Genomic DNA, 21686 nt, shown 5'->3' on the forward strand with positions numbered 1-21686 from the left:
CCTTACCCTACTGATCTCTGCCCGGGCACCCCTTCCCAGTAAAGTCTCTGCTTTGTCAGCACGTGTGTCTCCTCAGACACTTCATTTCCGACTGCTAGACGAGATCCCACTCTCAGGCCTGGAAAGGGTCCCCCTTGCTGCAACAACAGTACATATGACACGGGGCACGGTCAGGTTGACAAGAAGGATATCGAGCTGAAAACCACCATGGCTGCCGACACACATTCACACAGACATCTGACGTCAGCCGTCCCCACCCCCACCATCTGTGCTTGACACAGTGGAACACTGAGACCTTTCACTCCTCCAGTCCTCCCCTGGGAAAGAAACATACCAGTTTTCCATTGCTCTAAGATGGGGAAAGCGGGGAGCTTGTCTCTATAGTGCTGCAATGTGTCATGTTCATGGTTTGGCTTTTAAGAGATTGTTTAACTCACATAGAATATTTGTTCAGTTTGACCTAAGCAGTCAACTTGGCAGCTCTGAGAGCCCTGTTCCCATATGGGGCAACACTGTTATCGCTTGAAGCCAGGAAGTTTGCACTTCAGGGCACAGGGGAGCCCCATAAAGATGACACGGACGCATCGCCGTGCTTCTGATCATTGAGCTCAGCTGTCTCTGAGAGCTTGGGATGCGTGTGACATCTGTGGTGCTGCTAGGACAATTCCCCACGTCCCTCTGTAACCTGATGCCTTTGTCATACTGGAGAGGTCCAGCCAGGAGGAGAGGCACTAATTGAAGGCACGTGGTTTCCATTCCCCCCAGGGAGGAAACGCATTTGATGGCTTCCTACATCTCCGTCAATCAACAGGCACAGGTATTGGCGGTAAGCTGAGCGGAGGACACCGAGGTGGTTGTAGAAAAATACAGAAGTTCGAAGAAACAAATATCCCACTGGCAACATTATTATGAATCAGATAAAGGAAAGAAGATCTGGGGTAAGAAGGTGCATTCCTTGGAAGTGATTATATGATCAACTGTGCCCTGCACAAATATAGCTCCTTACTCCATAATGATGAGTTTATAGCTTCTCTTAGTTTAGCCTACGGTTCTGCGACCTTTATTTCTGCCTACTTGTTGCTAGGGAGTTAATTCTGACAGGCAATGCTGGACATTAAATACAGGCGCATACCACCACACACAGGCACGCACACTCACCTAAGTTAATTTCCCCTGCTGTGGCTGTGTTCTCAGATATTTTCAACCAACCCTCCTTCCAATCTTCTCTTCAGTTGCCACAAAGCAGAGAGTCGAGTGCTTGACATTTCCTTTGAATTAAGCCCGCAAGTTAAGTGGACATTTTCCCTTAGATAGATGGCAATTCCACACCTCCCCTCAGCTCATCACGCCAGAAAACGGGGATTTCACCTGGTCCTTTCATACGCACACACTCGGCTTGAAATTTCCCAGCAGGTCCTCAATAAAGAAATAGCCCTGATTGCTCATTAAAAGCAAGAGATAAAGCAATTAAAATACAAAAGGCAGAGCTAAGCTTGACACTTGCAAGTGGAAAGCGAAGCAAGCATTGTTGAAGACAGGGAAGAGTTCTGGACAGTATGGGCAGCAGAGTCAAGAGCCCTAGTCCGTGACTCACAGATGCAAACAGATGCAGAGAGGAGAGGAAAATGACAGCGAAAGGGGGAGGTGGGAACCCTGGCAGGTCTGGTGCTCAGCATTCTTCATTCATTTTCTTTATAGGCATCTAAACTCATTTAATTCATGAAATGCGCTAGATGTGAAATACTACTTATTTTTTTAAACGTCCTCCTTTCTTTTCTTCTCTCCAAAGCTCATATACGACAGGACAGACTTCAAAAGCATGTAAGGTGTGGGACATCCCTGGTAGTCCAGTGGTTACGGTGCCATGCTGCCAAGGCTGGGGGCATGGGTTTGATCCCTGGCTGAGGAACTAAGATCCCACATGCAGTGCAGCATGGGTAAAAGATTTTTTTTTTTTTAAAGCATGTTAAGCTGTTCAGTAGAACAGAAGGCCCCCTGCTTAGAAGGACCACTATTGATTTGACATTCTACTGTGGCCATCTTGAGCTTCCTAATTTCTGAACAAGGGACCCCACATTTCTATTTTGTACTGCCCTGGAGGAGGGAATGGCAACCCACTCCAGTATCCTTGCCTGGAGGATCCCATGGACAGAGGAGCCTGGCGGGCTACAGTTCATAGGGTCACACAGAGTTGGACACGACTGAAGCGACTTAGCATGCACGTATGTGGTAAATTATGAAGCCAGTCCTGCTCCTAGAATAAAAGACTGTCCAGCCCTGGTTTGTCCTTTTCAAACCCTCCGCCAGGATCCCAGATGGGACTCACCAGCTACTCCTGCCAGCAGCCCCCATCCTTCCCAGCTGCACTCGGTTCTTCTCTGGTCTGTGGGACAGACCTTCTGTTGGTATCACTTGCCAACAGGATCAGGGTTAACTTGAAAGAGGGTCCAGGATTTGTTGCAAATTAGCATAAGAATTTCTGGATGGCATTTCTCTGAAGGATTTTTGATTGGCCTGAAGTATTTGTGGGGAAGTGATTCTCTCTTCAAATTGTTCCGCTCCTGGGTAAGTAGCAGAGAACTACTATCACCACAGAGCAATTGTCCCAGGCAAGGCAAATTCATCCTAGGTGTTAATTAGCTCAATATTTATCTCATCTAATATGCAAATTAAGACACTGTGGTCTCATTAGCATCATCTGTGTTCCCTTTAAGCAAAACTAAATCTCTTGCCAATGCAAGAAAAGGAGGGAAAAAAAATAAACACCAAACATCAGTATTTCTCTTTGAAGCTAATGAGGGTGTGATATGGCTCTTTCTTTGTTAGGAGGTAGCAAGTTAGGAAAAATACATTTTAAATATGCTAAGTGTGGCTTGACCTCATCTATTGGAGGCAAGAGCACAGCCTTGACTAGTTACTGGGCTTTCTGCAGCTAGCTTGTCCAGAAGACTGCGGCTCCAAGAGGTGGTGGGTGGCAGGTGAATCTGCAACAAACCCCAGACAAGAAGATGAACAAAGGACGGAGATGTAGCCTTCAAGAACCCACACAGCAGATAGATGTGGCATTGCCTCAATGATAAGAGAGGGAAGAAATACATTTCCTTAATTCAATGCATCTTAAGAAAATGTGTCTCAAGTTGGAAAAGAACAGATATTTCAGCTCAAAAATATCTTGTCCTTCCAGCTTCCCATTCTAAGATTTAAGAATTTATAGGGACAATAATCAAACCATCATCAAATACCCACATTGGGCCCCCAAAGTCAGATTCTGTGTGCTGGTGGTACAACAATTACAGAGCCAGGACTTGAGGAGTAACTTGAATGTTCAGGGCCTCCGGCAGAGTGCTGAGAATTCTGCACACATGAGCTCTGATCTTCACAATAATTCTGAAAGGCATCGTTTCTTCTTTTTTACAGATGATGCCACTGTGGTTCAGGGTGCTGAGGTCACCTGTCCAAGGTCAGGCAGCTAAAACCTGGCCCGGGTGGAATGAAAAGATAAGAAGAACCTGACAGGCCATGGGGAACACAGCCTAATTAGCGAGGTGTCCCAGGCGCGGTGATAACAGGTTGAAAGGATGTGTGACCAAGCGGCGGTCCTGAAAGCTCAGGCCGTGTGGATCTCCAGAATTCTGAGGCGCCCAGCTCAGTGAGGCTCCTCACTGCCCCCCTTCCCAATCATCAAAAATCATTCCAAGCCCACAGTGTGCCCTCCGGGGCAGGCCAGAGACGCGTCTGCATGCCAACACCTCTGGGAACTAAAAAGCCCTCCCCCAGTGGACCAGCACTGAATTCCATGGGTCACAAACTGTGCAGTGTCGCAACTGTGGTTCAAGGGGAACTCCTGACTGAAGCCCACAAGGGGCAGGCAGGGGCATCAAAGCAGCTGCCCTCTGCTCCCAGGGGACCTGGGAGAAAGCGGTCTTGACCTTTGCATGACCCATGGCCCATGGGTGACAGATGTCGTGCTATGAACTGTGCCTTCACCCTAAGGCTGAGCAGCTGGGCAGAAGGGAGACACGTGAATGGGCCGAGGCCGTGAGGGAGCATGAGAAAGCACTGCCGTCCACACCAACGTCTCATAACCAACGAGGGGCACGTGGACCACCAGTCAGTGGCATGGGCAGATGCTCCCAGATTCTGGAGACACGGCCCTCTCTCCTATCTCCTAAGGATGCCTGTAACATGTCCAAGGGCTTTCCCTTGCATCCCTGCCCAGAAGCCCCCGAAACAGGCAGTCAAAGATGTCCCTACTTGACAGGAATATCAGGCTCCCAAAGGCAAAGCATCTGCTGGAGCTGACCAAGGCAGCCTGTGAGAAGAAGCTGCGTCTGGGCTGTCTCTTCTATTCCAGTTCCCACGTGAGGATGCCACCTGTCTTCCTCCTGGGGTTGTCATGGGGTCCATCAGAAGTAGGGGTGGAGAAACTGAGAGTGAGCGATAGAGGAAAGGGAACAGGAAAGGAGTTCTTGCTGAGCGCCTGATGCTGAAGACTATATACAGGTATAGTCTTGTTGCTTAGTTGCTAAACTGTGTCTCTTTCCGACCCCATGGATTATAGCCCAGCAGGCATATCTGTCCATGGGATTTCCCAGGTAGGAATACTAGACCCGGTTGCTATTTCCTTCTCCAGGGTATCTTCCCAATCCAGAGATTGAACCCACATCTCCTGTGTCTCCTGCATTGCAGGCGGATTCTTTCCCCACTGATCCATCAAGGAAGATGTCTGTACATCTCACGACTAATAACGTATTTAGGATTTTTTTCATTTGATAAACCCTTTAACATAAACTTGAGTGGTCACCTTGGGTTTCTTCATAATTATAACTTAAACTATGTAGTATCTCATACATAACGAAATATATATTAGGTATGTGAAAGAAATTTTTTAAAAATCATAAAACCTATCCTCAGAGCTGACCACTGTGCCTGAGAAGCACTGTTACTAAAGTGCTGAAACCTTCTGAGTGTTCTCTCCTTCCACCTCTGCCTTCTCCCTGCCAGAATTAAGCCCCATCCTGAAATCCTGCATTCACAGATTGCCAGATTGCTTATAGATACATAATACATACATATTGATATATCATAGATGTACACACCTCATATGCATATCAATGTATCCCTTGAAGATACATCATTTAGCTTTTATTGTTTATGTACTTTACAAACCTAGACAGCGTATTAAAAAGCAGAGACATTACTTTGCCAACAAAGGTCCATCTAGTCAAGGCTATGGTTTTTCCAATAGTCAGGTATGGATGTGAGAGTTGGACTATAAAGAAAGCTGAATGCCAAAGAATTGATGCTTTTGAACTGTGGTGTTGGAGAAGACTCTTAAAAGTCCCTTGGACTGCAAGATCCAACCAGTGCATCCTAAAGGAAATCAGTCCTGGGTGTTCACTGGAAGGACTGATGTGGAAGCTGAAACTCCAGTATTTTGGCCACCTGATGGGAAGAGTTGATTGATTGATTTGAAAAGACCAATTTTAGGAAAGATTGAAGGCAGGAGGAGAAGGGGACAACAGAGGATGAGATGGTTGGATGGCATCACCGACTCAATGGACATGAGTCTGGATAAACTCAGGGAGTTGGTGATGGACAGGGAGGCCTGGCGTGCTGCGGTTCATGGGGTCACAAAGAGTCAGACGACTGAGCGATTGAACTGAACTTTACAAAATGGCATCATACCATGCATGGCCTCATGCATCCCATTTTTTGAACATTATGCTGTATTTTTCAAATAGTCTCAATAATGACAAAAAAGGGGAATTTCACCTAGCAATGGACTCTGTGAAACTAATTTTAATGAGAGTTCATGAAAATTGTACTGTATTGCAGTGGACGCTATAGAATCTATCAAGTCATCCAATCCTGCCCCATTTTACAGACAGACATCAAGTCTGGAGGGATTAAGGAATTTTGTCTCAGTTGAGCCTAGGAGCCAGGATGTGGCCCCAAGGCTGCCGAGCGCCCCCTGGAGGAAGCACACTGCAGAACCTCTAGCAGGCAGAGTATGGGCTCCTTGGAAAGAAGGCAGAAATGTCGATTTGCTGACAAAGGTCCATATAGTCAAAGCTATTGTTTTTCCAGCAATCATGTATGAATGTGAGATTTGGGCCACAAAGAAGGCTGAGCCAGGAAGAATTGATGCTTTCAAATGTGGTGCTGGAGAAGACTCTTGAGAGTCCCTTGGACTGCAAGGAGACGAAACTAGTCGATCCTAAAGGAAATCCTAAAGTCAATCCTAAAGGAACTCCTTATTGCAAAATTCAGACTTAAAATTAGGAAAGTAGGGAAATTCACTAGACCATTCACGTATGACCTAAATCAAATCCCTTACGATTATACAGTGGAAGTGACAAATAGATTCAAGGGATTACATCTGATAGACAGAGTGCCTGAAGAATTATTGATGGAGGTTCGTGACACTGTACAGGAGGCAGTGATAGAGACCTTCCCGAAGAAAAAGAAATGCAAAAAGGCAAAATGCTTGTCTGAGGAGGCCTTACAAATAGCTGTGAATAGAAGAGAAGCAAAAGGCAAAGGAGGAAAGGAAAGATATACCCATTTGAATGCAGCATTCCAAAGAATAGCAAGGAGAGATAAGAAAGCCTTCCTCAGTGATCAATGCAAAGAAACAGAGGAAAACAATAGAATGAGAAAGACTAGAGATCTCTTTAAAAAAATCAGAGATACCAAGAGAACTTTTCATGCAAAGATGGGCACAATAAAGGATAGAAATGGTATGGACCTAAAAGAAGCAGATGGTAAGAAGCGGCAAGAATACACAAAAGAACTATACAAAAAAGATCTTCATGACCCAGATAACCACGATGGTGTGCTTACCTAGAGGTAGATATTCTGGAATGCGAAGCCAAGTGGGCCTTAGGAAGCATCACTACGAACAAAGCAAGGGGAGGTGATGGAATTCCAGTTGAGCTATTTCAAATCCTAAAAGTGGATGCTGTGAAAGTGCTGCACTCAATATGCCAGCAAATTTGGAAGACTCAGCAGTGGTCACAGGACTGGAAAAGGTCAGTTTTCATTCCAATCCCAAAGAAAGGCAATGCCAAAGAATGTTCAAATTACTGCACAATTGCACTCATCTCACACACTACCAAAGTAATGCTCAAAATTCTCCAAGCCAAGGTTCAACAGTACATGAACCATGAAATTCCAGATGTTCAAGCTGGATTTAGAAAAGGCAGAAGAACCAGAGACCAAATTGCCAACATCCGCTGGATCATTGAAAAAGCAAGAGAGTTCCAGAAAAACACCTAGTTCTGCTTTATTGACTATGCTAAAGCCTTTGACTGTGTGGATCACAACAAACTGTGGAAAATTCTTCAAGATATGGAAATACCAGACCACCTGACCTGCCTCCTGAGAAATCCATATGGAGGTCAAGAAGCAACAGTTAGAACCAGACATGGAACAGACTGGTTCAAAATTGGGAAAGGAGTACATCAAGGCTGTATATTGTTACCCTGGTTATTTCAATTATATGTAGAGTATGTCATGTGAAATGCCAAACTGGATGAAGCACAAGCTGGAATCAAGATTGCTGGGAGAAATATCAATAACCTCAGATATGCAGATGACACCACCCTTATGGCAGAAAGTGAAGAGGAACTAAAAAGCCTCTTGATGAAAGAGAAAGAGGAGAGTGGAAAAAGTAGGCTTAAAATTCCACATCAGAAAACTAAACTCATGGCATTTGGTCCCATCACTTCATGGCAAATAGATGAGGAAATGGTGGAAACAGTGACAGACTTTATTTGTTTTGGTGGGGGGCTCCAAAATCACTGCAGATGGTGAGTGAAGCGATGAAATTTAAAAACTCTTGCTCCTTGGAAGAAAAACTGTGACCAACCTAGACAGCATATTAAAAAGCAGAGACATTACTTTGCCAACAAAGGTCTGTCTAGTTAAAGCTATGGTTTTTGTAGTAGTCATGTATGGATGTAAGAGTTAGACCATAAGGAAAGCTGAGTGCTTAACAATTGATGCTTTTGAACTGTGGTGTTGGAGAAGACTCTTGAGAGTCCCTTGGACTGCAAGAAGATCAAACCAGTCAATCCTCAAGGAAGTCAGTCCTGAATATTCATTGGAAGGACTGATGCTGAAGCTGCAACACTTTGGCCACCTGATATGAAGAGCTGACTCCCTGGAAAAGACCCTAATGCTGGGAAAGACTGAAGGCACAAGAAGAAGAGGGCAGTGGAGGATGAGATGGTTGGATAGCATCAGTGGACATGAGTTGGAGCAAACTCCAGGAGACAGTGAAGGAAAGGGAAGCCTGGCGTGCTGTCGTCCACGGGGTTGCAGAGAATCGGACATGACTTAGCAACTGAACAACAATATGGAAAACGTGCCCTCTTCCTGGGTTGTGTGACGTGGATGCCCTGCCCAAGCTCCTGCTTTTACCTCTCTGTTTTGCACCCAGAACGGAGCTCGTATTCAACTTCCACCAGGACTGCATGCTTGCTTTTTAAGAAACTTGACACTGCCCATGTACTGCCTGAGTCTTGTTTTTATTTCCTGATATCTGATTTGTGACAGTGAGTCTACTAAAAATTCCTTTCTACTCAGATGTCCTCCTCATGCAATATCATCCTGGGAAAAAAATCACATTTTGCATTATTCAGAAAGCTGCTTGATTGTCCCCAGCACTGGAAAGAAATGTAACCACTGAGTGATAAGACAGTTTGGAAGAAGATGGTGACAAATTCTAAATGAGATTTTGGCTGTTAACCAGATTTTCTTTGCTGCCATATTAATCTGAACAGGAGTTAAAATGCTGCAACAGTGAGGCAAGTGAGGAAGGGAACTTTGTTTATAGACACTGGCAACATACCATGTATTGAAAGGTATACTTTCCACACGTGTTCCCATGTTAAATTGTCACAGCAACCCTGGGAGGTAGCAATTTCTTAATCCCCACCTTACCAATCAGCAAACAAGGCTCTGAGAATCTAATTGTTGTGCCAAAGGACCACAGCAGGTCAGTCTGTGGACCTGCAATTCAGATGATTTTTCTTCTGACCTGAGCTCCTTGCACTTTCAATATTACAACTTGATGACTTATGCCCGCTTGAAGGCAAAACTCATTAAGCGTCTATTGAGTGTGAAATTTGCAGATGTTCAAAGAAGTCTGAGCCTAGGGACTTCCCGATAGAGCGAACAAGCCACTCTACAAAACACAGAAAGAGCTTCATCTTACAATTTTCTCCCATTTTATGATAAGAAAAATGAGAACATGGACTTTCCTGGTAGTCGAGTGACTAAGACTTCATGCTTCCAATGCAGGGGACCTGGCTGGGTTCAATCCCTGGTCAGGGAACTAGATCCCACGTTTCAATGAAGATGCCACAACTAAGACCTGGCCTAGCCAAATTAATTTAAAAAAAAAAAGGAATGAAAGAAAGAAAAATGTGAACCAAATCGCAAATTGATGAAGAGTCTTTTAGAAGCCACTCACCTCAAAGGCTCCACCTCTGGGACACATTTACTGACTGACCAAGAGGAGCTCGTGACTACATCTCTATTTTTATAACAACTTTGCATGCTAATTTAGAAAAAATAAAATGTTTAAGTAAACTTTTTATCCTTGGATAAATTTAGATTTACTGAAAGATTGCAGCGGTAGTAGGGTGAATTTCAATACGCCCTTCATCCAGCCTGTTCTAATGTTGATATCTTCCATAATTCTCACAACTGTCAACACTAAGACATTAACATTAGTAGAATACTATTAACTGAACTCTCATTTGGATATCAACTGTTTTTTCTAAAGTCCTTCTATTCCAGGACCCAATCCAGGATTTCAGATGCTAGTTTAATTATTTATAAATCTCTCAGCCTTGAAAACATGTCCAATGTCGGCCCACTCATGAGGGCATGAGAGTTCTCAGAAGGTAAGAACCCCTGGAAAATAGCTTTTTATGTTCACCCACAAGATACATTATTTGCTAAATATATGTTAAGCAATATAGACTTGGCCGAGATATGTTAGGTTGCTATTATTAATGCATAGACCTCAAGAATGGCATCAGAACCACAATGCCCATTACTCAACTCCCCATATTTCCATTAAAATTATGAATGTCGAGAATACAAATATACAGATAGAGGTCTGAGTGTGGGTAAAACACACCCACATATATGTATATAAAAACACATGCATATAGAAACATTCTCCATGACAAAGGAACATGTCAAATCTGTTGAGAAATGTTGGACAGTTCAGTAAATGGTGTGGAAACAAGCGGCTATTCATATGACATAAGGAATTATGTAGATTCCTACCTAGCTCCTTACCTGATACAGTCACAAAAATAGGTTCTAGACTTACTAAAGCATCACACACTAAACAAGTAAAAATGTCAAATAATTAGAAAAAGCTCAGAGAAATATATTTCTAATATTAAGGTTAAGTCAGTCTTTCTAAGCACAAATGCTGTAAAGAGACCCAACAAAACAATGGGTTACATAGTTGAATGAGAAATATTTTCAAAATCATTACAGATAGAAAAAATACTGGTCATGAGAAAAAGGGTTAAAGATGAGGACATATTAAAATGTCTACAAATCAATAGGTAACAGATTAAATAAACAAGCCGACAGAAAGTTACCTAAGGATTTGAACCGGCAATTCCCCAAAACAGAAGTATAAACCAACATCACACATTAGAGTGTTCGCCATCACTGGTAATCAGGCAGCAAAAGTGCAAGCAACATAAGACACCGCTTTCACCCAGAGGTTACCAGGGTTAAGCAAATGTGTATCAGTCTGGAGTCTGGGGGACAGTAAGGAAAACCAAGGCCTCACTTGAGCCCACCTGTTGGAAGGAGTATCAGTGAGAGCAGCCTTACCCAAGGGTTTGGTCAGCAGTCAGCAAATGCAGGTCCCACATCTATGGATAACAACTGCTGTATCTGCAGCTCTAGCCTGGCCCTAGGTGGCATGGGTTAGGAGGCAGACACCCAAGAGCTGGGCGTGACCCAGAACTGCAGTCTCAAGCCACTGATCTACAGCACAGAGTAGAGGCAGGAACTTGACCTTGCTCTGGGGCAGCAAGGTCAGACCAGGAGGAACATAAAAATCATGATTCCTGGTGAGTGCTCTGTCTTCATGTCCAGATGCTGTGTCCCAGTGTCCCCCACGATCATTCCCACCCCAAAATCAGACCCCCTGAGTCTGCTCATGAAAATGTAAGGCAGAGGGGCCAGAGACCTGCAGTTGCAAGAATGGCTGAGCATGCCCCTGGCAATTTACAACCAGACTTACAGCCTTGACCCTGCCCTCCTCCAGGCTGGTTGCCAGGTTCCACCGTCTCAGGAGGTGACTCGGGAGATTCTTTCTGGAGGAATCGCCTGCAGTTCCTCCCCCAGTCCTGCACTGTTCACAACAAAGCTTTATTTAGAGCCTTAATACCAAGAGGCCCTGACACGGCGCCCACCGTGAGTAATATGTTGTATGTTCCTTGTGAATCATTGCTGCTGCCCCCAGAGAAAGGCCAAAGATTGCAGGTTCCTTGGGGGTGGGGGAGGACATTTGCATGACTTATTCGGTTTACTTAGGGCCCAGGAGTGCTTTCCCTGGGGAGGAGCCGGCTGGGTCTCCTCCTGGTCAGAGGCCCTGATCAGTAATACACCTGAAGATTTGCTGGTAAGAAGCTGTGAGGCACTGCCCACTCTTTAGGGCAGTTTGTAGGGAGTCTAAAGATTGAAAAGGGGGTATATATAGGGATACTGAGGCCCTCAAAAATGTTCTTAAGAAAGACACTCAAAAGCCTTCCAATCCAGACTTAGTAGCCCCCTCAATGACACTGGCTTACTTAGCCAGTAAGGCTGGTGGCTGAAGGATCAAACTGAAAAATTAAGGCCCATCAGTGGTGGGAGAAATCTACCTGCTAGGAAGTTGTATTTCATTCCTGACGTTGTTTAGAGTTTCTGGCATGAGGTGATAACAGAAGTTGACTGATTTTTATTGAATTCTCTGCCAACAAAGTACTCTCTCATTATCTACACCTAGAACAGACCTTCCCCACTGTCCAGCCCTTGGCGCGCCTGTTCGAGACCAGGCCTAGAAAAATGAGTAATGAATGATTTAATGTATGGGAAGAGACTTCCAAAGTCTAGCTATCAGACTGTGACTAGTTATGCATTTACCAGCTCATACTCACGTGAAATTGAGACGATGGTCTGTGTTCTGCAATTACACTGATTAGAGACACAGAAGTTGACTTGGTCCCTCCCTCTGCAGCCCCCAACCTGAGCAGACCCTCCCTGACTTTCACCTCTCAGGTGCCTCCACCACCTCCATGACAGTCTCGGAGCCACTCCACTGACCAGGCACCCCCTGGCTCAGGGCACTGTCTCCTTGCTGGTTCTCACGCATCCCCTGGGGGCTTTCTAGTCTGCCCCCAGCCCTGCGGATCATGCTCTTTTCTGAATGTGCATCTACTCATGCCATTGCCCAGATGTGGCCTTTGACCACTGCCTACCACTGAGGCAGGTCGCTCCCTTCCCTCCAAACCCCACCCCGTTCCTGGGTACAGCTGGGCTCCAGATGTGCCATTCCACACCTCCACCCTTTTAGCTAAGCTTTTCCCCTGAAAAGAAAGCCACCTGCCTTCTACCTATTAAGCCTGCTTCCCTGGTGGCTCAGATGGTAACAAATCTCCCTGCAATGCGGGAGACCAGGGTTCCACACCTGAGTTGGGAAGATCCCCTGGAGAAGAGAATGACTACCCACTTCAGTATTCTTGCCTAGAGAATTCCATGGACAGAGGAGCCCAGCAGGCTACATTCCATGGGGTCGCAAAGAGTAGGACACGTCTGAGAGACTAACACTTTCATCTTTGAAAATCCATCTCAGCTGTCCCTTCAGCACAAGGCCTTCCTCCGCTTTCCTGCACCCAGAAGTTAGCTTTTCCAGCACCACTACCTCTTGGAGGTCTTTACACAACAGTCCCCAACCATGTGTCTCATTACCGTTGAATTCACTGTCTAGATGGTTCCTGGCTTCTAGTTCATGCTCAGGAAAAGATGAAAAAGTAATGAACGTAAAGTGCGGGAATCTCTAATCCCCACAGGCCACTTGGAGTGTTGGGATTTCAAAGCTATTGATCAGTGATGGTTTCATGGAAGGTGGGGCGTGGTTCCTGGGGCCTGGGCTCTTGGCCATGGAAATGTAACCTGGTCCTCTCTGGCGTGTGAACAAAGTGGGGTTGCTCCCCTTCACCCATGGGATCTCTGGGCAGACTGAGTGGAGGAACTGGATAAGACACTGGGCACAGAGTGTGGCCCCCAGGAGGCTCCAGGACAAGTTTGGCTGGGTCCCAAATTTATGTGCCATGGAAAGGGGTGGGGGCTGCTAGGAAAACTGAGCAGAAGCGGCACCTCCCAGAAACAGCCTCTTGTTGCTGTTTAGTTGCTATGTCTGACTCTCTGCAACTCCATGGACTGCAGCTCACTGGGCCTCCCTGTCCCTCACTATCTCCTGGACTTTACCCAAGTTCATGTCCATTGAACTGGTGATGCTATCCAACTGTCTCATCCTCTGTCACACCCTTTTCCTCTTGCCCTCAATCTTTCCCAACATCAGGGTCTCTTCCAATGAGTCGGCTCTTTCCATCAGGTGGCCAAAGTATTGGAGCTCCAGCATCAGTCCTTCCAATGAATATTCAAGGTTGATGTCCTTTCAGATTGACTGGTTTGATCTCTTTGCTGTCTAAGGGACTCTCAAGACTCTTCTCCAGAACCACCAACCCCCACTATGTTGCAAAAGCAAAACACTAGCCAGGCACCATGGTGTAATTCTGGTGCTAAACCTTAGCGTTCATGATTGGGTTCTGGTGGAGACATTCACCACACCACAGCCAGAGAAGCTAGGCCCCACTTTGCATAAGCACTTGGCCTAAACCTCAGGCCTCTGAAAGGAGTCACATCTGATAGGAGGCCAGGTCCTGCTCTTGAGACTGTGGTTCAAATCCCAATTCTGCCACTGACTTCCTCTGTCACCCTGGGTGAAGCACTCTCATTTCCCCTTTGCAATTTCCTCATCTGTTAAAAATAAAATAAAATAAAATACAGGACTGGCCAGTAAGATTCCCACTGTTCCTCCCAGAAGTGACTTTCCGAGATCACTGCTCTCTTGCCTCCATCGGGATGTCCCACTTGCCCACACAGACTCGAGACATGAGTGGAAGGGGAAGGTTGGACACAGAGAGGCAGGAGGGAGCATGCATTTTCCAAAATGGGCACAATGAAGTTTCGTGGGAGTTTTATAGGATTTCTCAGAGCCTTTAATAAGCAAATATACACTGTAAGCACACTGTCTGTGAATTATCAATTGTTAAGACATGGGACCCACCATATCGCACTCTCGTCTGAGCATAGAGCCTGTTATTCCCTCTAGAGGAAAGTCTCCTAGGACCAAGGGTTATGCAGAAAACACGTTCAGAAACTTCAGGAGGGCGGAAAACACTGCCAAATCTGAGCCAAATCTTGGCTCATCTCTACATGAACTTGGGTGTGTGAAGACTTAGTTTAGTTGGATGAAAATGGAAATGTTAATCATGTCTTACAGGTGTCATGTTTTTCTTGCCTTATTGTCTGTATTTTCTAATTTTTTTATAATAGGTATTTTAATAACTACATATTAAATTTACAAATAACATGTTTAGAATGTTTAGTGAAAATTCAAAGCCTTTCCCGACCCTCTAGGTTCAAGTTCTCAAAAGGAATTGAACACTTATTTTGTATCACCTTCCAGGACTTCCATGTGAACATTTTCAAATGGAAAGCAAAACATGAGGCTTTGTTTTCAGACCAGAGCATCATGACCTCCATCCAGCTCTGGAGCTTGCTATAAAAGATATGAAGGCAGCTATGTGTGTGGATGAGCCCATCACAGATGTTGGCACATGATGGGCACCCTGTAAACACCAGTTCAAAGTAAGCTCCTGCTTTGGGGTTGGACTGCCTGCACAGGGGCCCTCCACTGGTTGCTTTCAGAGTTGATGACTTCCAGAAGTCGCTGCCCTGTGCAGATTCAGGAAGAAATGGATACTTTCCCAGCTCCAGCTGGTGGAGCCTCTGAAAGCAAACAACTGCAGCAGAGACATGTGCCTGTCCTCTCCGAGAGGCCACAGGGCTCCAGAGCAGAGCCTCTGCCTGCCTGGTGCCAAGAGAAATCTCTGTCCAGGAAAGTGGGGATCAGAGCAGGAACGAGAAGAGGGGGTGTCCACACCGTTAAAGGCCAAAAGCTCACCCAACTCCTCTCCATCAAGTTCTCTCCCAACTGTCCACTGGCCAAACTCAGGAAAAAACTCCTCATGGATATTTACCATGGTCAAATTAGTCATTTACAAAAAAGATGCTGCTACAGATGGGCAAGTCCCCACGAAATCATGCCAGGGACTCTTTAGGGCAGATCCTGCTGCTTGGCATAACAAGCCCTTATTACCGTAGCTCTGAGGGGTGTCTGCTTGCCAGAGGCCCGCTTTTAATGAACTTTGCCATCCAAAACTGGCTGAGAAAACACAAGTCAGATTTTGCCAATCAATGGGAATTGATTACTTCTCGAAAGCCAGGCCCCAGCTTGCAGGAAACACACACGAACGCACCCAATATTTGGGGGTTAGTTTGATTTCTTGGAGAAAAAGGAGTTCTTGGCAGCCTGAGATAATGATGGATCAGCCTTTAAAAAATCCCCAGGACACTGGAAAGAAATGGGGTTTCTGGAGGGAGCCTGGGTGGATGGAGAAAGCTTTGGCAGCCTTGGAGTTCACATCATGCCTGGAACGCCTTCTTTTTTTTTTCTTTTTTTAATTCATCTACCCTTCTGTCCATTCATATATCAGAACTCCACAACACTGACTGAGAATGGACTATTCTCAGATGTGGTACCAGGCTCTGGGATGTCAAAGATGGCCCCTGTCCACTGGGACCAGGCTGTCAGGGAGTAAGTGACACGAGGCTCTCCTGGAGGAATGAGGAGGGTCTACAGGAAATCAGAGGAGGGAGGGTCCATGTGGGCTGAATCTTGAAGAATGAAGGTGTGTTCTTCTGGGGAACAAGCAAGAGGAGGAAAGTTCTCCTTGACCTCCAAGGCTTCACAGAATCCCCGCCACACAAATCGACACTTTTACCAGGAAAATCTAATCCAGTCTTCAGTCCTGGCTCATGAGAGTGTTCAGAGCAGGCTTCCCTAAACCTTCCTGACCTGGTTGGGTGCCCTACCCCGCCCACAGGGTGTTTCGATTCCCCTAACAGGCCTCATCACCCAGCACCATCAGCTCTTATCTGCTCTCTGATATTACCCATGGTGCATGAGCCCTGTGATGGAGAGGGGCCACATGCCTAGACTGTTTCTGACTGTACTGTAGGTGTCAGGGCACCACCTAGCACAAGACTGTGCATACAGCAGGTGCTCAATGGATTCTGATCGATTGTGGAGTGTGTGAGTGGTCTTAGACCAGAGGGGTAAAGGGCTGCCCCTGGAGTACAACAGGAATATGGCTGGCGGCACGGGGGTGGCATCCCCTGAAGACCCACTACACAGATGACCCTCTCCCCCGGCCCTTGCCTCCTCTGGGACAGTGCTGGGCAATGGCAGTGGAGTCTCTGGAGGGCATACCTGTAGACAGAGGGGAGCTGGGCTGGCCCAGGAGGAGGGCAGAGCCAGAGCTGAGCCTCATGCCTCATGTCTTGGCTCTCTGCGCTGGAAGCCTCCTCCACTCTCCCAGGCTCCCATCTGGGGTAAAGGAGGTGCTTCACAACATCCCCAGGCTGAGAGGACCTCATAGAAGGAGGGGTTGGGGAAAAGCCCAGAGGCGGACGCCCTCCATTTCAGCCAGACTGGGGCAGAAGTCCCCAGGATGTAGAGCTCCAGGGTAGATGGGGCTGAGCTAGGGAGGGTGCTGGGCTCTGCATGGAGCCAGCTGAGCTCTGCAAAGGAAGAAGCAGAGGGCAGGGGCCAGGGATGGCAGCAGAGAGAGGAAGACAGAGATCCCAGACAGAGAAAGATGCGGCAGGAGAGGAAAAAGAGGGCAAGGCAGATGCAGATGGGAAAGGAGTTGAGAGGCAGAAAGAGAAAAAAGAAACTCAAAAGCAAATGGCATCATAAGGGGCAAAAGAACCAAAGGAAAACAAAAATGTCAGAGAGAGGCAGACATAGATGCAGAGAGAAACAAAGGCTGGTGGAAATGGCCAGCAGTTATGAAAGCTGGTCCGAGAAAGGCAAGCAGTGCCCAGAGCTCTGGCAGCACAGGCCCAGCTCTCCCCAGGAGCCTTGACCACTGGGTCCTCTGGCTGCAGCCTGAGCCGTGAACAGCTGCCTTCTGCTGGATTAAGTACCACTCAAGTTCTTACATTATAGAGCTCTCACAGCTCTCAAACTGTGGTGTTACAGAAGATGTTTGAAAGTCCCTTGGACAACAAAGAGATAAAATCAGTCAAACCTGAAGGAAATCAACCCTGAATATCATTGGAAGGACTGATGCTGAAGCTGAAACTCCATTACTTTGGCCATCTGATGTGAAGAGCTGACTCATTGGAAAAGACCCTGATGCTGGGAAAGATTGAGAGCAGGAGGAAAAGGGGATGACAGAGGATGAGATGGCTGGATGGCATCAGTGACTCAAGAGACATGAGTCTGAACAAACTCTGGGAGATGGTGAAGGACAGGGAAGCCTGGTGTGCTGCAGTCCATGGGGTCACAAAGAGTCAGACACTACTGAGTGACTGAACAACAACTGGCATCTGGAGTCCTGTGTCAGATGTGCTGGGAGGTATGAGCAGGAAGAGGGAGGAGGGATAGGGAAGGGGAGGTAGGACCCCTAGGCTCTGGGCTTCATGTTCAAGTGGGCCCAATCCCTGACCCAGGGCCAGCACATGGCAGATACGGCTCAGACCTTTCCATGGAGCCTGAGGAACTCAGCCCAGGGGCTCTCTGACCCCAGTCCTGGCTGGGAGACAAAGGCCAAGTCCCTTCCCCTTTCAGAGCCTCTGCTTGCTCACCTCTTCAGTGGAAGGCTACGTGATCACCCAATAAATTGTGCCTAATCCTGGGAATGGTGATAGTGATGTGCTTTCCCTGTGCTGTCCTTGTCCTTCCAGCCCAGCCCAGCCCTCCTGCCAGACAAGCTGGCCCTCCCCTGGTCAGCCTGCAGAATGCCTATGCCTGTGGTTTTCCCTGAAGAACACTCAGCAGTGTCCTAAATACGACGGCCAGTCTTACTTATTTTTCACTTTCTGAATTACACTTCCCCTAAGTCAGGGAAAACCTGTCATTACCCTGTTTAACCTATAGATCTCTATATGGTTTTCTCCAGAGCCTGTAGAAAGGGCCGTGTTCCAATTAACTTACAATTCTTTCTTAAAAAGCAGCAGGGGACAGATAATAGACATGCAACATTGGAAGGGGCCTTGGAGATCTTCTGATTCAACCAGAAAAGTCCGTAGCCCAGGGCCGCAGTCCCAGAGAGGCAAGGTCTAAATATACAAGGTCACCCGAGTTAACAGAGCATTGGGACTTGAACTTAATTTACCCTATTCGTAAGCCAGGGCTCTTTGCTCAAAACTCCACAATCATGCATTTGCTTGTTGATTGATTTATAAAGTAGAGTTTGGCATTGCAACACACATCTAGTTGTTCTCACTTCCCAGGGATCCTCCCATTTTCTTGGTACCAGCAGTGTGCTTCTATTGATTAACTGTCCCTGGCCCAGGGGTCCTTGGGGAACAGGCACCCAGTTGCCCACTCCAGAACATGAGGGTGGAGGCAGTGTGTGCAAGCATGCTAAATCATTTCAGTAATGTCTGACTCTTCGTGACCCCATGGACTGTAATTCACCAGGCTCCTCTGTCCATGGGATTCTCCAGGCAAGAATACTGCAGTGGGTTGCCATGACCTCCTCCAGAGGATCTTCCTGACCTAGGGTTCAAACCTGTAGTTCTTATGTCTCCTGCATTGGCAGGTAGGTTCTTTACAACTAGCACCATCTGGTACTCTAGGCATGTACTATTCTAGCACCCACGTGGGATCTGTGGGTGGAAATTGTGACCCAGATGACCAGCCAGCCTTCCTGGAGATTAACATGGGGATCTCATGGGGGAAAAGGTCCCTCCCTTCCACTGCAGCCTGCCCCTGTTGAATGGTAAGCCATGAGGACATGGTTCTACTTGAGGGTTGCCACCTTTCATCTTCCTAACCCCAGGGAGAAGGCCAGTCTGCAGAAAGAAGCCAGTACACAGGGATCCACAGAGCTGAGAGATCAGAAGAGAAGCCGAATTCCAGAGGCATCCTCAGAGCTGTGGAGCCAGATGGTCTCCCAGGGAAGCCCATCTTCTAAAGAAGACAGCCACCCCAAATCACACGTGAAGAGAGCCAAAAAGAGACAGTAAGCCCCGTCTTTCATGCAGATGCGAATATTATTTCATCTAACCCACACAACAATTCCACACAGTGAATATCATGAACCCCATTTAATGGTGAATTAATAAAAGCTTTAAGAGGTTCGATGGTTTGCCTATATCCTAAGTCACAGGCCCAAGACAGAAACTCAGATCAATTGCAAAGCCAGAAGGTTTCCCACTTGTCTATACTTGCTTGTCTGTGACAGAGAGAAGCCCAGTAGGTAGTGGAACATCAAAGACTGTACAGCCTGGCTCACCTAGGGCTGGGGGGAAGAAATGAAGAGGTGTCCCATCAGGAATGTGAATGGTGGACTGTGTCTGGAGCAGACTCCAAATGGACATGGCTTGAAAATAGGGAAGCGGATTCCTCCAGCCAAAGGCTTACAGGTGGCACCTGATAGACATATCCTGTTTCAGCCTTCTATTGCAACCCCCAGTGACCCCTCCTCGTTCAGAGCGCGGCAATGATGAAAACCTGTGCCAGAGCTTCTTTTCAAAGAGATTCCTCTCCCTCTCTCCTCACCCTCCACCCAACACACACACCCATCTTCTTTCTCTTTCTCTCTGCTCAACTCCTGCCATAGGCGCTGGAAGTTTTGAGTCTGAGTTCCCGGGTGATCTGAGGTGACAGGAAAACTCAGGCAGGCATCCGCTCTGTATTCCGGGGAGCCTGGCTGCAGCATTACTTAAAAGGCGTTCCGCAACCTTTTGCTGCTGCTTTCTTTAAAGGCTTGAGCAATTTCGATATTTTGGTTCAGTGTCACTATAGAAAAGCTTTACAATTCTAGCTCGGGAATTAGAAGATATATTTGTAATAAGAATTGCTAACCACTGTCAGCTGGCAGGCCCGTGTCCATGCATGAAAATGATGCCATTAGCTTTCATGATGGTGGGCGAAATGTAAAGATCAAAGATCATGTAAGAGACAGAAGAGGAAAAAAAAGAAAAAAACCCACTCTACCCTTGGGGGGATTCCTGATGGTTAGGGTGGCATGGCTCCAAGTGTGCATTTAGCCCCTGGAGAAGGTGGGAAGCTCAGGACTACTCGTCTTTGCAAATACTACTATTTGTCTCTATTTTATCTAACTGTTTTCTCCTATGAGGTTGATGAATCGCGCAACTGCATTTTAATGAGGTGATGGTGAGTCTGGGAGATGGTGAGGGGGAAAGGAAAGATCTAAGGCAGACAGGAGCAGTCCCTGAGAACACAGGTCCCAGGGGTCCAGGGTGTGGCAGAGGCACCCAGCCTGTCCCTGACCCAAGAGCTGGGCCACCCACACGTAAGGGCATGCCGGTATCAGGGCTTCAGAAGCAGGCAGGCTGGGGTGGAGCTCCTGCTCTGCCATTTCCAGGCCATGCAGCTTTGGGCAAATTGCTGATACTTTCCTGCTGGTAGGATCCATTTCCTTCCAAATGGAGAGAGTATGACAGCATATGTGCCAGGTCCCAGGTGCTGGGGAGACCCTGGTCAGGGGAAGGGGCAAACCTCCCAGCTCTCCTGACACCTGGCTTGAACAGGATGATGCTGCTGATAACCCAACAGCACTGGCCTCAGAGGACCACACGAGGTATCACAGCCAGAGGGCCAGATGCACAGTAGGTGATGGATTAACGCCTCTTTCTTCCACTCCTTATTCCCATTTCTTCATCACGTCAATTGAGAAAGGAACTTATCTTTGGGCTTCCCTAGTGGCTCAGATGGTAAAGAATCTCCCTGCAATCCAGGAGACCCAGGTTCAATCCCTGGGTTGGGAAGATCCCCTGGAAAAAGGCACGGCAACCCACTCCAGTATTCTTGCCTGGAGAATCTCATGGACCGAGGAGCCTGGGGGGCTACCATCCACGGGGTAAGGAAGAGAATGAGAGTCAGAGGCTGTCTGGATGTATCAGAGATAGAAAACTCACAGGGCACAGATTCCAGTTTAAGTCTGTCTGACTCAGAAACATGCTGACTCTCCCCATCATCAGGTCTTGTTCAATCAGACAGTTGCCAGGGTCCGAGTTCCAGAAATATGGCCTTTTCTCATCATAATGAGAGAAATGGAGGGGGCAACAGGAAAGGTGCGGGATTCTCCCTGACCCCACCCTGTAGAGGGCAGAAGAGGAGGAGAGAGAGATGTAGATGGAGACTAGAACACGGGGAGCGAGCAGCATGGACCAGGCTGGGGCCTCTGGCAGTGACAGGAGGAGGAGCCCTGGGCAGCATCACAGGCCAGACCTCAACTTACCCCCTGTTCAGTCCTCAGGCCCTGTATCAG

The 21686-nt window shown here is 47.0% G+C and overlaps 1 protein-coding gene across 41 annotated transcripts in view; it reads right to left on the reverse strand.

Moving 5' to 3' along the window:
- Positions 1-21686, reverse strand: part of LOC147353366 (uncharacterized) — a 478153-nt gene that overhangs the window by 184072 nt on the left and 272395 nt on the right. Inside the window, exon 1 of one of the 41 annotated variants that reach the window (XR_015145093.1) lies at positions 2327-2572. The exons of 39 other annotated variants lie outside the window; for them this stretch is intronic. The gene's annotated coding sequence lies outside the window, so the exon portion shown is untranslated. Of the gene's footprint in view, positions 1-1158; positions 1358-2326; positions 2573-21686 lie in introns of those variants that run through there. One more of the 41 variants, XR_015145092.1, reaches the window with a different exon arrangement.

Source organism: Bos grunniens, chromosome 18 (assembly GCF_055505025.1).
Source record: "Bos grunniens cultivar Pamir isolate PY7600 chromosome 18, Bosgru_T2T1.0, whole genome shotgun sequence".
Taxonomy (NCBI): domain Eukaryota; kingdom Metazoa; phylum Chordata; class Mammalia; order Artiodactyla; family Bovidae; genus Bos; species Bos grunniens.